The following is a 15,547-nucleotide window of genomic DNA, read 5'->3' as shown; positions in this document are numbered from 1 at the left end:
AAACACTAACACTTCCCCATTGTTCTAGACTCTTTCGTTCTTTACTTATATATAAAAACAATTTTGTAAATGAATTAACTTTGTTTTTACACTTTATTATTTACACTCCATAATATACACAAACCTCACATCACATGCACTTCCATAAGTTCTAGTATCTTCCATACTTTCATTTTCATCAATTTTTATTTTCTTCGAAAAGAATCGCCATTCACTTTTACTTTATGATATTTTTTGTTCCAAGGCAATGATTAAATGTTCATAATTTTCATGTGTCCTCCAATATGCAAAAGGTTTGAAGATGCAATACGAGTTATTCAAAAGTTTGATATGAGATACATAAAGACAAATGTGCTAGATATGTTCCAGATGAGTTTCATGTAGTACTGTACCATGCAGTTGTTGAATTTTGTAGCTATAGTTTAATTTCCAGTCAGATGGACTACAACAATCTACATGTACGTCATGCATATATGACTCCAAACATTAAATCTACATCTAAGTCATAGGTCTGTTATCTAAGCCCCTATGTGTACCTTACTATATTATACAAACACATGTAAATGTTGTTCTGTGATTGTTCCCCTAAAATTGTTGCCCAAAAGCTCAATCCGTAATTGTCATCTGTAACATTGTTGCCATAACTACTGTAGCAAGACTCATTAATAAATTAGCACACAACAACTAAATTCAACAAGTTTGTAGTTATCATTTGATCTAGAATCCAGTGGAAATATTTTCCATCTAAGGAAAAAAAATCCTCACATACCACAAACTAGGTAATCGAGACAAATGTTCATAAATAAAATATGTGAAGCCAGAGATTTACATGTTCACATATTCATAAACCACAGGCTGCACCAGAGTGCAGAAAGACATAGTTTGGCGCTGTGCAAAGCTTGCAACATTTTCTCTGATTTTCTCGATCTCCTAGCGACCCGTTTCGGTTACAACACATAAAGCCACACTGACATCCCACAGGCCACAACTACTCGCTCCTGATCAACCCCTACAACTACCACGCCACCATGATCATTACTAGAGGTTGTGCCATCCCACGAACTCAACCTGGTAGCTAGCCTACTTCTACTACGCTACGAGAACGTACGAGATACAACCGTCCAAGAACGCGATGTATGGCTCTTTAATTCGGCAGGAGCTGCTCGCCAGCCCTACCAGGCGCAATGAGTTGCTTGAGCTGGAACTACTAGGGGCTTGGGAACCCCGAGGTAGTTCGCGAGCTTCACAATGTGGTGAAGCAAGAAGGGCCCGAGCTGGTTTTTGTTATGGAGACGAAAATCAGAGGTAAACGAGTGGAGGATCAGCGGCACATCCTTGGGTTTGCAGGCAGTTTTGCAGTGGACAGTGATGGCCTTAGCGGAGGTATAGGGCTGTTCTGGTCTAAAGATTTGAATGTGGAACTTAAAACTTATAGTCGTAGCCATATTGGTGTGTTGGTCCGTGATGATTCACTGGGCTCAAGTGTATGGAGGTTTACAGGCTTCTACGGAGCGCCAAGAGCAGCAGATCGTCATCATTGATGGGGCTTTCTTAGAACCCTACACGCCATTCCTCATGGTGCATGGATGTGTATGGGTGACTTCAACGCGACGTTGTACCCTGACGAACACTTCAGTCGATCAACTCGACCTGAGAGGCAGATGAGAGATTTTCACGAAGTCACCGACGAATATGCGCTCCAAGACCTAGGGTGGTCGGGTGTTGCTTACACCTGGGATAACCGACTGCCCGGAGATGCCAATGTCAAGGCAAGGATCGAGAGAGCCTTTGCCAATGAAGAGTTGAGGCAGAAATTTGATCATATGCGTGTTAGGCATGTGTGTGCAGTGGAATCCGATCATTGTTTTGTTATTGCCGAGTTCAGAAACCATGCATTCCCACATAGGCCGACGGGAGCCAAACAGTTTCGCTATGAAAACGTTTGGCAGTCACACCAGGATTATGAACAGCTAATCGCACAAACTTGGCGGGGCAGACCTGCAATCCTGGTCTACAAGGTATAATGGACTCCCTAGGGGCATTGCAGAGTCAACTTGAGCCCTGGGGAGATCGCGAATTCGGCAGCTTGTCAAGATCCATTCGCAACTTGCAAAAACGGCTCGATAGGCTGCGTCAGCAATCAGTTGGATGGGGCCCATCAGATGAGGAGAGAAGTATTATGCAGAAGCTCAGAAAAGCACTTCGTCCTGAAGAAATCTAGATGCGACAGCGATCCCGAGTTCCGTGGCTTCGCTCAGGTGATCGCACGGCATATTTCTAGGCACAAGCTAGGCAGAGGAAACATACCAATCGGATATTTGGTCTCAAGAGAGACGACGACTCTACTTGTGTCAGCGAAGCAAAAGATAAGGCAGAAATATTTGCCTTCTATCAAGCACCTCACATGACGCGGGCTGTCAATAACACCGATGCGTTGTTATCGCATGTCCGCACTCGGGTCACACCGGAAATGAATGAGCTTCTGTGTAGACCGCATGAGCCACCCGAAGTTCACCGAGCACTGTTTCAAATGGCCCCTTCCAAGGTGCCGGGGGTGGACGGTTTCACGCTAGGATTTTTCCAACGCCACTGGAAGTTGCTACAAGATGAAGTAACTCAAGCGGTGTTGGCTTTTCTTAATGGAGTCGAACTACCATTGGGCCTTAATGACACGGCTATTACATTGATTCCCAAGGTACGTCACCCCAGAGCATCTCACAATATCGTCCAATTGCTCTATGTCGAGTATTATATAAATTGGCAGTCAAGGCTATTGCCAATCGATTACGAGTGTGCATGGATGATATTATCTGTGAGGAATAGAGTGCTATCGTCCCAGGTCGGTTGATCACGGATAATGTTCTTGTTGCTTTTGAAAGCGTTCATACAATGAAAAGACGGAAGAAAGGGGAGAATTATACCTGTGCGGTCAAACTTGACATGATGAAGGCTTACAATAGGGTGGAATGGCACTTTCTGGAAGCCATACTCTTGAAGCTTGGATTCAATGCTAACCTGGTCAGGTTGATCATGAAGTGTGTCACATCGGTTCGGTTCTTTGTCCGTGTAAATGGAGAGCTGCAGCCTTTCTTCAACCCATCCAGAGGGCTTCGGCAGGGGTGCCCAGTTTCCCCCTACTTGTTTCTACTTTGCGCCGAAGGCTTCACCTCGCTCTTGAAGCACTATGATAACTTTGTTGATAGAGGTATTAGAGTGAACTTCAGAGCACGATGGGTGAATCATCTCTTCTTCGCTGACGATCGCCTTATTTTTATCAAGGCGAATGTGGAAAGTGCGACTAGGCTGAATGAGATCCTTGAAATCTATAGCGATGCAACTGGACAGTGTGTTAACAGGAGCAAGAGCTCCATCTTTTTCAGCCCAAACACTCCGGCGGCCCTTATGTAAAGTTTGAAGCAACTCCTTGGTGTACAAGTAGAAGCTTTCACAGAACGCTACCTCGGTTTACCCACCGCTGTTGGCAAAATAAATAGTGGAACCTTTGAATATCTAGGAGACCGGGCACGAGGCAGCATGCAAGGTTGGGCAGAGAGGCTATTTGCTTGCACCGGCAGAGAGACCCTTCTGAAATCAATTGTTCAAGATATTCCGACGTTTAGCATGAGCTATTTTCTCTTGACAAAAAAGGTGTCACTAGTAGAAAACCGGCCTTTTGTCCCGGTTCATAAAGGCCTTTAGTCCCGGTTCCTGAACCGGGACTAAAGGGTCGTTACTAATACCTCACCCTTTAGTCCCGGTTCAAACCAGAACCGGGACAGATGGGCCTCCACGTGGCCGCTGCCGGCAGCCCAGGCAGGGGGGCCTTTGGTCCCGGTTGATGACATAATCCGGGACCAAAAGGCTTCCACGCGTCAGCAGGAGGTTTTTCTTTTTCTTTTTAAAAAATGTGGCTGTTTTATGGGTTTAGGGGGTTATTTTTAGGTTGTTATTAGCTAGCTAATAGAGAGAAGTGTCCTCTCTTATATGTAGTCCTTGCAAGGACTACATATGTTCATTTCACCCGCAGATATATATATATATATATATAATAACTCATGCATGCTCGCATCATACATCATCATATATAATAACAAGTCCTACTAATTAATCAAGCATTATCATACAACTTCTACTCGTTATTAATAATAAGTCATACGATCATCATCCTCATAGTCATCGAACCCAACCCTACATAATTGTTCTTAGCACATGATCATCAGTATCAGGTAGGATCGGACCTAAACACACTTAAGGTAAAATAGCATAAAACAATATAGACCCTGACTCTCCATTATGAAGAATGGAGATCATCCTGTCTCCAATTCTTGCGCCTCGCTTCCTTTTGCTTCCAAGAAGCTCCTTACGACTGTCCATACATTTTTTCCATCCTTTGATTGTCATGTCTCCACTTGTTTTAGAAATCCGGTATGGACAGTTGAGATTCGTAGGATGACCTGGATATATGTTCAAAACACGAAGGCCGCCGCCATTCCGATACATCAAATGAGGCACACAATCCTCTGGGATAAGCTGTTGAAAAACATAGTAATAAATTCGTAGTTAGCAATGATGTACTAGTTTTAGAAGTATGCAAAAAGATGCACGGATGTCGTAATAGTAAAAAAACTTACCAGGGTATCTCCATGGTAGTTACCGTAGTTCAACACGTGCACTAGTGGCACGTATTGACCATAATGTTGAGGAGTTCGATTGTAGATATTGTAATTCTCAATATCATTACAAAATCCAACCAGATGAGTTTTCTCCTTGTAAGTTAACTCAGAGCCATCGGTGTAGTAAGTTCTATCTACCATCTTCTGCACATTCTTTGATACTTCAAAATAAGCTGTCAATGGAAATAAGCTGTCAACTATTTTGAAATGAACAATATAAGTTCTATTAATAATTAACTATGTTTGAGAAACTCACATAGCGGTAGAACTGGAGGAGTATCAACAAGGACCCAAATGTCCATATTGTCTTGCTCGATTTCAGGATCACCAAGATCCATGGTGACAAGCATACCCTCATCAAAACCATACAATTTGCAAAATGCTTCCCAATTTTTGCAACCAAAATGGGTTACGCTCTCAGCATTATACAACTTTACTTCAAAATCCACATCATGATGGGTCCTTAGGTGAATTTTCTTCGTTTCAAAATTTTCATGGTCTAAATCCATCCTCTCCAAGACATAGCGTCTTGCATGGCATGAGATAAACTACACTCGAATTGTAAAAGATGAAAATTACACGTTGAAATAGTTGAAGTCATGCTTAATTATGAAAAAAAACACTTGTCGTCGTTGCGTACCGTTTCAACTTCGAAGGTCTCCTCGAGCTTAATGCTGAAGCGCCGACCATCGTCCAGGTGAGGCCTGTCGCACTCAACTCGATCGTTGTGGCACCAGTCGCACTCCCCCGGGAGACTTTCGTCGTCCGATGATGACATTTCCTGTACGTTCATAATTCAAAGACTAAATTAGATCATTATTATTCAACTAATCATATGCATATGCCTTGCATAGTGCTCTCCAATTTGAGCATTCAATAAGAAAAATCAAATCGCAAAATTAAGTAGTATTCAAATTAGGATGCCTTCAATTATAAGAAAAACTACATCATCTCCATGTGTCCGTACATCGAATATTATCACTAATACACGTCGAATACTATATATCATACATATCGCCAGTACAGCTAGAACCGTAGCGCCCGACGGGTTTCTGCGCGGGCGGTGGACACCCAAAGGGAAGGAACCATCACAGGATCATAGCTCCAGCGAGATCCCTGAAGAACCTGCCAGGTATTCTCGAACCTGCCCTCCAACGCAACCATGTAGCGACGGACGTGCTCGTCCTCCTCGCTGACACGATGACGTACCACCTCCGCGGTGTCTGGAAACCTCGGCACCGTCACTGGCCCACGCGACCGCCACCAAATAAGGATCGGGTCAACGACGGGCTGTCTCCTCACCAAGCTACGCCCCCCGGAAGGTAGTGCCTCCCAGTACCACCTCGGCGGAGCCCAGTCCCGGACATGGCCCATCTGGTCAAGCAGGTGTCGTCTTCCACCGACTCGACGACGAGGATGCGGGATAGGCATCGTCCACGTCGATGCGGGAATAATTTCTTTAACTAAAAAAATAAACTAGTTCTATTAATTTTCTTGCTAAAAATAAACTACTTCTATAGTAAAATAAACCAGTTTTATTAAATCAACTAGTTCAAGTACTAAGCACTTACTATAAATAGAATAATGTAGTACTTACTAAAAATAAACAAGTTGCCCTAGTTCTAACTAAGTCCATTAAACACTTTCTAAGTAGTACTAATTACTAAAAGTTATCGGAGAGGGGGGTATATCGACAACGACATACCCGATAACAAAAATAAGAAGAGGAAGAAGAAGAAAAAAAAGAGGAGAAGAAGAAATAAATAAGAAGATGAAAAAGAAGAAAAAAAGAGGATAAGAAGAAGGAATAATAGAGGATCTTCTTCTTCTCCTCTATTATTCCTTCTTCTTCTCCTCTATTTTTCTTCTTTTTCATCTTCTTATTTATTTCTTCTGTTATTCCTCTCCTCTTCTTCTTCTTCTTCTTCTTCTTCTTCTTCTCCTTCTTCCTCTTCTTATTTTCCTTTTTTCTCTCCTTCTTTTTCTTCTAAATATGAACACATACGTAAATTGACAAAGATAATTCTATGAACAAAAAAAATCATAAAAATTCGATGAACAAAATTACAACAGAAAAAATCATAAAAAATCTATGAACAAAATTACAACAGAAAAAAATCATAAAAAATCTATGAACAAAATCTAAACTACGCATCTAAATTAACTACACACTAAATTAACAACTCAATAACTCTACATCCTATAAATTACGCATCTAAATTAACCTACACACTAAATTAGGAAATTACGCAATTTAGTGAGGCCGGCGACGATCGACGAGGAGGCCGGCGACGGTGAGGGGCGCGGCGACGGTGAGGGGCGCGGCGACGGCGACGGTGAGAGGCGCGGAGACGGCGACGGTGAGGGGCGCGGCGCGACGAGCGGATGAGGAAGGCAGGGGGCGGCGACAACGACGGTGAGGGGTACGACATCGGCGGCGAGGAGGCAGGGGGGCACGGGGCGGCGACGGCGTCTGCGGCCGCGCGGGACAGCGTCGGAGGCAGGGGCGACGGCGAGGCGCAGCCTGGCGGCGTCGTCGGGCGGGGCGAGAACGAACTGAATCAAAAATTTCACAAGTGCTACTTATATAGACGAAGAATTGGTCCCGGTTCGTGATAGGAACCGGGACTAATGCCCCCCTTTAGTCCCGGTTGGTGCCACCAACCGGGACCAAAGGCCACTTTTCGGCAGCCCAAAGGGAGGGAAGCGGCGGCCTTTCGTCCCGGTTGGTGGAACCAACCGGGACTAAAGGGGGCCATTCGTCCCGGTTTCTGTCACGAACCGGGACCAATTCCCCCCTTTAGTCCCGGTTGGAGCCACCAACCGGGACCAATGGCCTTGCGCTGGCGCGGTGGTGGGAGTTTAGTCCCACCTCGCTAGTTGAGAGTGGTCGGCACCTGTTTATAAGCTCCGCTGCCTCTTCCCTCTCGAACTCCTCTGAAATGCAGGCTTATGGGCCTAATTGGACACTGCAATGCCTGTGGGCCTACTGGGCCTGCTGCGGGCCTGAATCCTGGCCCATGATTGGGTTTGTAGTCGTATTCAGGCCGTGCAGGCCCAGTAGGTGGCATTTTTTTGTTTTTTTTCTATTTATTTTTTCATTTCTACTTAGAACTAAATACTTATAATTTGAATAGTTAAAATTTGAATTCTTTGAAATTTGTGTGAATCTCTAGTTTATGAATCACTAGTTTACTAAATTTGTGTGAATAGTTATAGTTTTTTAGTGATTCACTAGGTCACAAAAATTATAAACTTTCTGTTAGTGCCATTAGCTTTAAAATTTGAATAGTTTAAATTTGAATTTTTTAAAATTTGTGTGAATCACTAGTTTATGAATCACTAGTTTACTAAATTTGTGTGAAAACACTTTGTGTATTATATTTACTATGTACAATCTTTCTGCACAGAGATACCAAAAATTATAAACTTTCTGTTAGTGATTCTAGTTTTCAAATTAGAATAGTTATAATTTGAATTCTTTGAAATTTGTGTGAATCTCATGTTTGTGATTAAAATTTGTGTGAATAGTTATAGTTTTTTAGTGATTTTTTTTTTCTTTTAGGTCACAAAAAGTATAAACTTTCTGTTAGTGTCATTAGCTTTAAAATTTGAATAGTTTAAATTTGAATTTTTTAAAATTTGTGTGAATCACTAGTTTATGAATCACTAGTTTACTAAATTTGTGTGAAAACACTTTGTGTATTATATTTACTATGTACAATCTTTCTGCACAGAGATACCAAGAATTATAAACTTTCTGTTAGTGATTCTAGTTTTCAAATTAGAATAGTTATAATTTGAATTCTTTGAGATTTGTGTGAATCTTATGTTTGTGATTAAAATTTGTGTGAATAGTTATAGTTTTTTAGTGATTTTTTTTTCTTTTAGGTCACAAAAATTATAAACTTTCTGTTAGTGTCATTAGCTTTAAAATTTGAATAGTTTAAATTTAATTTTTTTAAATTTTGTGTGAATCACTAGTTTATGAATCACTGGTTTACTAAATTTGTGTGAAAACACTTTGTGTATTATATTTACTATGTACAATCTTTCTGCACAGAGATACCAAAAATTATAAACTTTCTGTTAGTGATTCTAGTTTTCAAATTATTTATATTACTTTTGAATTCTTTGAAATTTGTGTGAATCTCATGTTTGTGATTAAAATTACTAAAAAATGAACATAGATGCGCCTATAGAGAAAATTCAACCTAAATTCATAATCAATTTCCATGAATTTCATAGAAATTCATTATGAATTTAAGTCAAATTTCCTGTATAGGGGCATCTATTTTCATTTTGAGAGGAGCTCAACAATGCATAGAGGGACGGGCTTATAAACCAGTGTGGGCGCCCTTTGGTTGGCGAGGTGGGACTAAACTGTGAATCACAACAAGGACCGACCATTTAGTCCCGGTTGGTGGCATGACCCGGGACTAAAGGTGGCCCTTTGGTCCCGGTTCAGGCCACCAACCGAGACCAATGGTGGTGGGCCAGGAGCCAGGCCCATTGGTCCCGGTTCGTCCCACCAACCGGGACCAAAAGGTCTTGATGAACCGGGACCAATGGCCCACGTGGCCCGGCCGGCCCCCTGGGCTCATGAACCGAGACCAATGCCCCCATTAGTCCCGGTTCTAGACTGAACCAGGACTAATGGGCTGCCCCGACCTGGACCATAGCCCCCTTTTCTACTAGTGTGTGTGAAAGTTTCACCTCAAGTATGGCAAAATTCTAGTGTCCATTGCCATGAAATCCCTACATTGGATCGCTTGGGACAAACTGGCTACACCAAAGTGCAAAGGCGGAATGGGATTCCGCGACTTTCGGATGTTTAACTTGGCGTTGTTAGGGAAGCATGGATGGCGTTTTATGATGAATCCTAACTTCCTCTACGCCAAGGTTATGAAAGGAAGATATTTTCCCGACTCAGACTTCCTACATGCATCGGTACTCCTCTGCTACCTGGAGGGAAATCATAGCAGGCCGGGAAGCTCTACAGGTGGGGCTGCTGAAACGAATTGGTACGGGAACCTCCATCTCTGTATGGGAGGATAAGTGGATTCCTTCCACTATTTCCATGAGTCCATTGCTGCGACCAGCGAGCACGGTGATTCAAACCGTCAGTGATCTCATTGCCACAACTAACAAGACATGGCATCAGGAGTTGGTTAGAGAGACCTTCATTGCACCCAACGCAGCTTCCATTCTCAATATTCCATTGTGACAGGGAGGCGGCGAAGATTTTCTTGCTTGGGCACATGAGAAATCAGGCATTTACTCTGTTAAATCAGCGTATCGAGCTCTAGTGAATCAGAAAGAGCGTTTGGCTCTAGATGAGGGGTAGATTACCGGCACTTCAGTGGATCAACAACAGATGTGGAATGCAGTCTTGAAGCTCAAAGTAGTCCCTAAAGTCAGAGTTCTAGTGGCGTGTATTGAGGGGCATTCTACGTGACGAGTGCACCCTAAAATATTGCCACATGAGAGAAATCAGCACTTGCAAGATCTGCCTTGCCATGGATGAGGACTTGGAACATGCGTTTGTTGCACTGTTCGCATGCGCGTCGGTTCTGGGAGGAGGCCAGACTTATATTCGATGTTCACTTACTATGCCTCCATCCTCACACATGGACAAAAGATATTCTTTGTGACTCCCGGTTCTCTAACAAGGACCGAGCGATCTTCGTCACTGTGATGTCGGCCATACGTATGTCTTGCAATCGCTTGACTCACGACCGGGAAGGATGGGATCCAGCCACTTCAGTAAGAAGGATTAGAGAGGATCTCGCCATTCTGGAATTACCCCGGCAGCTCACCTCAACACTGCCAGGCTATGGTTGGCAACCCCCTAATGGCCCATACATCAAGATTAACACAAACGCTGTTGTTCACCTCGACGATGGGAATGCAGGGCTGGGGGGTGTTGCCCGTTCCTCATTGGGATTCAAGGGTGCATGGTGCAAGCCGTTCCCCGGTGTCATGGACCCTCTTATTGCAGAGGCCCTAGCGCTTAAGGAAGGAGTGATTCTCGCTACACTACAAGGCTACACGCATGTGATCATGGAGACCGGCTGTCTTGAGGCAGTTAACCTCTGGAACTCTCGCTACATCAACCGGTCGGTGATAGCACCTATTCTTTCTGAAATTGGAGAGCTAGCTCTTAGTTTTATTTCTTTCAGTATTCAACATATAATAATATCAGCAAACGGTCCTGCACATCTTTGTGCTAAGCGTGGGTCTACGCTTAATGTGATCAAGAGCTGGTTAGACTCTACTCCTAGCTTCTGATCAGCAGTCTCTTGGCTGACTGCTGAGCAAATGCTTTCATTGAATAAAGCTCTCTGAAGTTCCTCGCAAAAAAAAGGTAACAAAATCAAACATATACGGTAACGAGATAGAACCGTCCAAGCCGGCACCCCGCCATGACAATGCACTGGAGCTGCACCAGGTACAGGTGAGTTACTGGCTTTCAGGGAGGGGGTAATTTTTGCTCAGCTCCGAGGTTACTCACATGTGATAATGGAGGTTGACTGTCTTCACTTGGTTGATCTCTGGACCTCACGAGGCAATTCCAGATCGATTGCATCGCCTATCTTTAGAGAATTATTGGACATTGTACCACATTTTATTTCCTTTTCGGTTCGACATGTCGGTAGGAACTTGAATGTGCCGGCCCATCTCTGTGCTCAACGTGCCTGTACGCTTGATGGGACAGATAGTTGGCTAGATGTTAGCCCAGATTTCCTACGTGCTAGCCTACGGGCACACCGTAACCGACTTTTGTTATTCTGAATAAAGTCCTAAATTCGATGCAAAAAAGGTACAGGATCGGGTTGATGGCGCTCCTGAGCAGCGGCGTGGTGGCGAAGGAGTTTGTGGTCGCCGGCACGCAGTAGGAGAAGGCGTTCCTCAGGGAGCGGGCCGTCTGGGTGAGGAGCGACTGGGCGCTACCGTCGAGGGACATGGTCCCGGCGGTCAGGTCGCTGAACTTGCGGCGCACGGCATGGCTGCACCCGAACCGGAAGTTGCGGACGGTGGTGCTGCCGCTGATGGTCAGCGTATCGGTCATGTATGTCCCGGCGGTCACCCGGTCGTCGTTGTACTCGAGCTGGTACCGGCAGTCGGCGTTCGCGGACGTGTTGGAGCAGCCGTTGCCGTAGGAGCCGAGGGAGCGGCAGGCGGGGGAGCCGCGGCGGTGCTCGATGTGCTGGGGTCGTACAAGGGGATCCGCTGCGGGTAGCACTGGGGGCTGGGGCAGGGGACGCACTGGATCCATGGCACGTCCACGGTCGTGTCGATGACCATGGTCTGCTCTCTGCTGGGACACGATCGTGGGGTCGCCGTCGGCATCGATCCACGCCGAGCTACCGAAGCCGGAGCCGATGCCGATGCCGAAGGTGGAACTGGTACCGAAGCCCACCTGAGTCATCAGCACGTGCAGCTTGGCTGGGTTGAGCACGTCCTCCGCCCCGCGGCTGGCCTTCCTTCGGACGTAGTAGTCGGTGCGGACCTGGTCCCAGCGGAGCATCTCCAGCAGGGACGGCGACGGCGGACGACGAGCAAGGGCAGAACGGACGGTGCAGCGGCACCCACGTGCCCTCGGCCCACGGAGCGACTGCATGCAAAGAAAAATCAAACAAGCACGGGTCAGAGCAGAGAGATTTGCATCTATGGTCGCATGTACGCAGTACGCTACGTACCCTTGAGGCCAGAGCAGAGAGATTTGGGCTCCAAGTGCCTGGTCTACACCACATGGTAGTGCTGGCGACCTCGGGCGCCATGGGCAATGGAGGTCTTAAAAGGGAGTATAAAGTGATTGGCGGAATATGATGGATATTGTATTGAGCCTCGCGGGTGAGTGTATATAGGAGTACAGAATTGAAGGGCAAAAAGCCTCTCCTAGAGATAAGGTAGGAGATGAATTACAAATCCTAGACTATCAAATAAATGTAAGCCAAATATATCCCTAACACCCCCCGCAGTTGTAGCGGCAGCGTCGCGAACAATAGGAGCGTCGCAGACGGTCAGATTGGAAAGAATAGCAACCGACGGGCTGATATCCCCCACAGTCGCAGTGGGAGCTCTGTGAACGGTGTCGCGTCACAGACGCGTGGACTATAGAGGAACACGATGAGTTGCTCAAACAAGGTGATAGCCCTTTGCGCCGTTGTCGGGGTAGCCGAGAACATAGGGTGTTGTAGCCATGCAAAGAATGTCGTGGTCGATGTCGAATCAGGGTGGCCGGTGTCGAGGATGTCGCCTTGGAGCCGCGTGCGCAAGGAGGTGCCAAGTTAGTCATGGGCGCAGTGGTGTCGAGGTAGTGGTGCGCCGGGAACAAGACGATACTGACCAGGCATGGCGACGGGTTTGCCAAACCCGGGGACACGTCATAGACGAAGGCACACGTCAGTGTTGCCAGCAACATGCATACGTAGACGGACGAAGTCGGTGTTGACGATGCACGTCTCCAGGCTTGCCAGGCTTGGGAACACATCGGGGACGAAGGCACGCATCTGTGTTGCCAGCATTGGGCATGTGTAGATGGGGACCTACACAAGTTGTACGCCATGTCGGAGGAGTCAGAGGGACTAGCAAAGAAGGACTTGACGAAGGTTGCGAAACCAATCGACGCTGGGCCAATGTCGTCAACGGTGGTCGGAGTAGACGAAGTGGTCGGGGAAGATGACGGCGACGCTGGCGATGAGCTGGTGCTGCACGAAGACGAAGGATGGTGGATGGGCGGTGTGGCTCGGGTGAGCGAGCGGCAGCGGCGCCGAAGAAGAGCGGCGGTGGCGGCTGGGTTAGGAGTGTCGCGGCGATGATTGAAGTAAGCGGGAAAGAACCCGACAACTTGACGAAGACCGGTGCGACAGTGGCATCCTTGTGCCGAGGGAGCCGGCGCTGCGCATACCACACGGGAAGTCGACGCGCGGGAACGACGGAGTGGACGTGGGCCTTGGCGCTATGGCCCGAAGGGGCGACGCAGCGGCAACAGGCGGGTCGGGGTGACAGCGGGAAGACCTCGGGGTGGCGACGTGGACCGGGTGCCGCGCGCGGCGCTACAGCCTGAAGGGGCGCATCATCGCGTGCGAGTCGGTGCGGCCACGGGAACGGCCTCGGGCAGCGGTGGGGACTGCGTGCCACGGTAGTACTGCCCGAAGGGGTAGCGCAGCGGTGAAGCGCGAGTCGGTGCAGCCGCTGGGAGAACCATGGGGACGGCGGCGTTGCCGCCCGGCGGGGCAGCGGCAACTCATTGCTCGATCGGTGTAGGGGCGCGCTGTACTCGGGGATAGTCTTCACAGGACCTGCGGAGACGCGTGCAACCAATTGATCAGGTCAGTTGCACGGCGCAGATGGAGTGGATCGCGGCGGGCGGGTGATCATTCCGATCGCACACGAGGTCGGGGACGCTGCTCTGTGAGGATGACTGTGAAGCGGGCTGGTCGAGCAGACCAAGGCATAGACGGCCGGCAGGGAATGGCGTGCGGACGAGCGCGTCTAGCGCCCGGCAGCCGGTGAGCCCGAGGCAGCCGGCGAAGGGGCCGACGGGGCCGGCAGCTGGCGAGGGGCCGGCGAGCCCGTGGCAACGGAGACGGTGGTTGATATAGGGATCCTGTTCGGAGTGGGGCGGCGACGGCCGGCGTAGAGCGATGGTTGGGCAGACGTGCAGACGGCGGCCGTGAAGGGCCGCCATGTCGCGTGAGGTCGCCGGATCGAAGAAGAGGCCGGGTGGTCGCGCCGGTGTCGGAGTAGAGGCGCGGGGTTGACGGCGGCTGCGGACGACACAAACAGATCTTAGATCGGAAAACAAAAAGTAAAACGCCAATCAAGATGACCGACGGGAGAGAGAAAAAACCCGGATCAAAAGATCAGGAAAAACACTTTCTAGGGCAGCCGGTCAACACGATCGACGGATGAACACTAGATGCCGGTGGCGCGGCCCCCGGCGGCAGTCATGGAGGCCGACCGCCTCGGGGGCGGCGCACGGGGCGGTAGCCGTAGGAGGCGGCTAGGGTTTGGACCGGTTAGACCAATGCCATGTTAGAACGGAATAGAGAGTGATTGGCGGAATATGATGGATATTGTATTGAGCCTCGCGGGTGAGTATATATAGAGGTACATACTTCAAGAACAAGAAGCCTCTCCTAGATAAAGTAGGAGATGGATTACAAATTCTAGACTATCAAATACATATAAACTAAATATATCTCTAATAGGAGGAACTAATGGACATGAGGAGGATGAGGAGGAGGGGGCACGTCATGGCTGACTCTGGTTGCTAGGTACACAACACTACGTAGATAATGTTGTTCTGATTTTGCTCTATATACAGAAGAGCTTCGTAGTCTGAACATGTAAGAGAAGCGGGTGTTGCTAGCCATGCATCGGCCCTGTTTGGATCCCTCAGTTAGAGTTAGATTGAGTTAGTTTTGCCTGAACTAACTTTAAAGGATCCAAACACATGAGTTAGTTTCAGCTAGTTGGATCTAACCCAGGTAAAAAAACTATCCCGGGTGAGAGGTACTAGTTCGGTAGCCCACTGAAAAAACAACTAAAAAAATCTCCGTCCCGCACCAGATCCTTCCCTCCCGCACCGCCCCTCCGCGACTCCTCTCCCGTTCCCCATCGCGCCCCCCCCCCCCCGCACAAGCGCCGCGCCGCCAGCCCGAGCGCTGCGCCGCCGGAACCCCAGGCGCGCCCTTCTCCGGCCGGCGCTCGCCCTCCTCCCCCGTCCCCGGTCGTCTCTCTCTCTCTGTCGTCCGAGGCGGCGCATCTACCGGGGATCCAGCGAAGGTGAGTTCGTTCGTCCTTCTGTACTCGTGCTCTCCCTCCTCCTACACGCTCGTCTCTCTAGCTAGTAACGGCTCGTG

The 15,547-nt window shown here is 47.8% G+C and overlaps 1 pseudogene; it reads right to left on the bottom strand.

The window, feature by feature from the left end:
- Window positions 1–10,953: 10,953 nt before the first annotated feature.
- LOC123152956 (aspartyl protease family protein At5g10770-like) lies at window positions 10,954–14,940 on the bottom strand (annotated as a pseudogene).
- Between the last annotated feature and the right edge of the window lie 607 nt (window positions 14,941–15,547).

Source organism: Triticum aestivum, chromosome 7A (genome assembly GCF_018294505.1).
Source record: "Triticum aestivum cultivar Chinese Spring chromosome 7A, IWGSC CS RefSeq v2.1, whole genome shotgun sequence".
Classification (NCBI taxonomy): domain Eukaryota; kingdom Viridiplantae; phylum Streptophyta; class Magnoliopsida; order Poales; family Poaceae; genus Triticum; species Triticum aestivum.
This window is presented reverse-complemented; position numbering and strand designations above follow the sequence as displayed.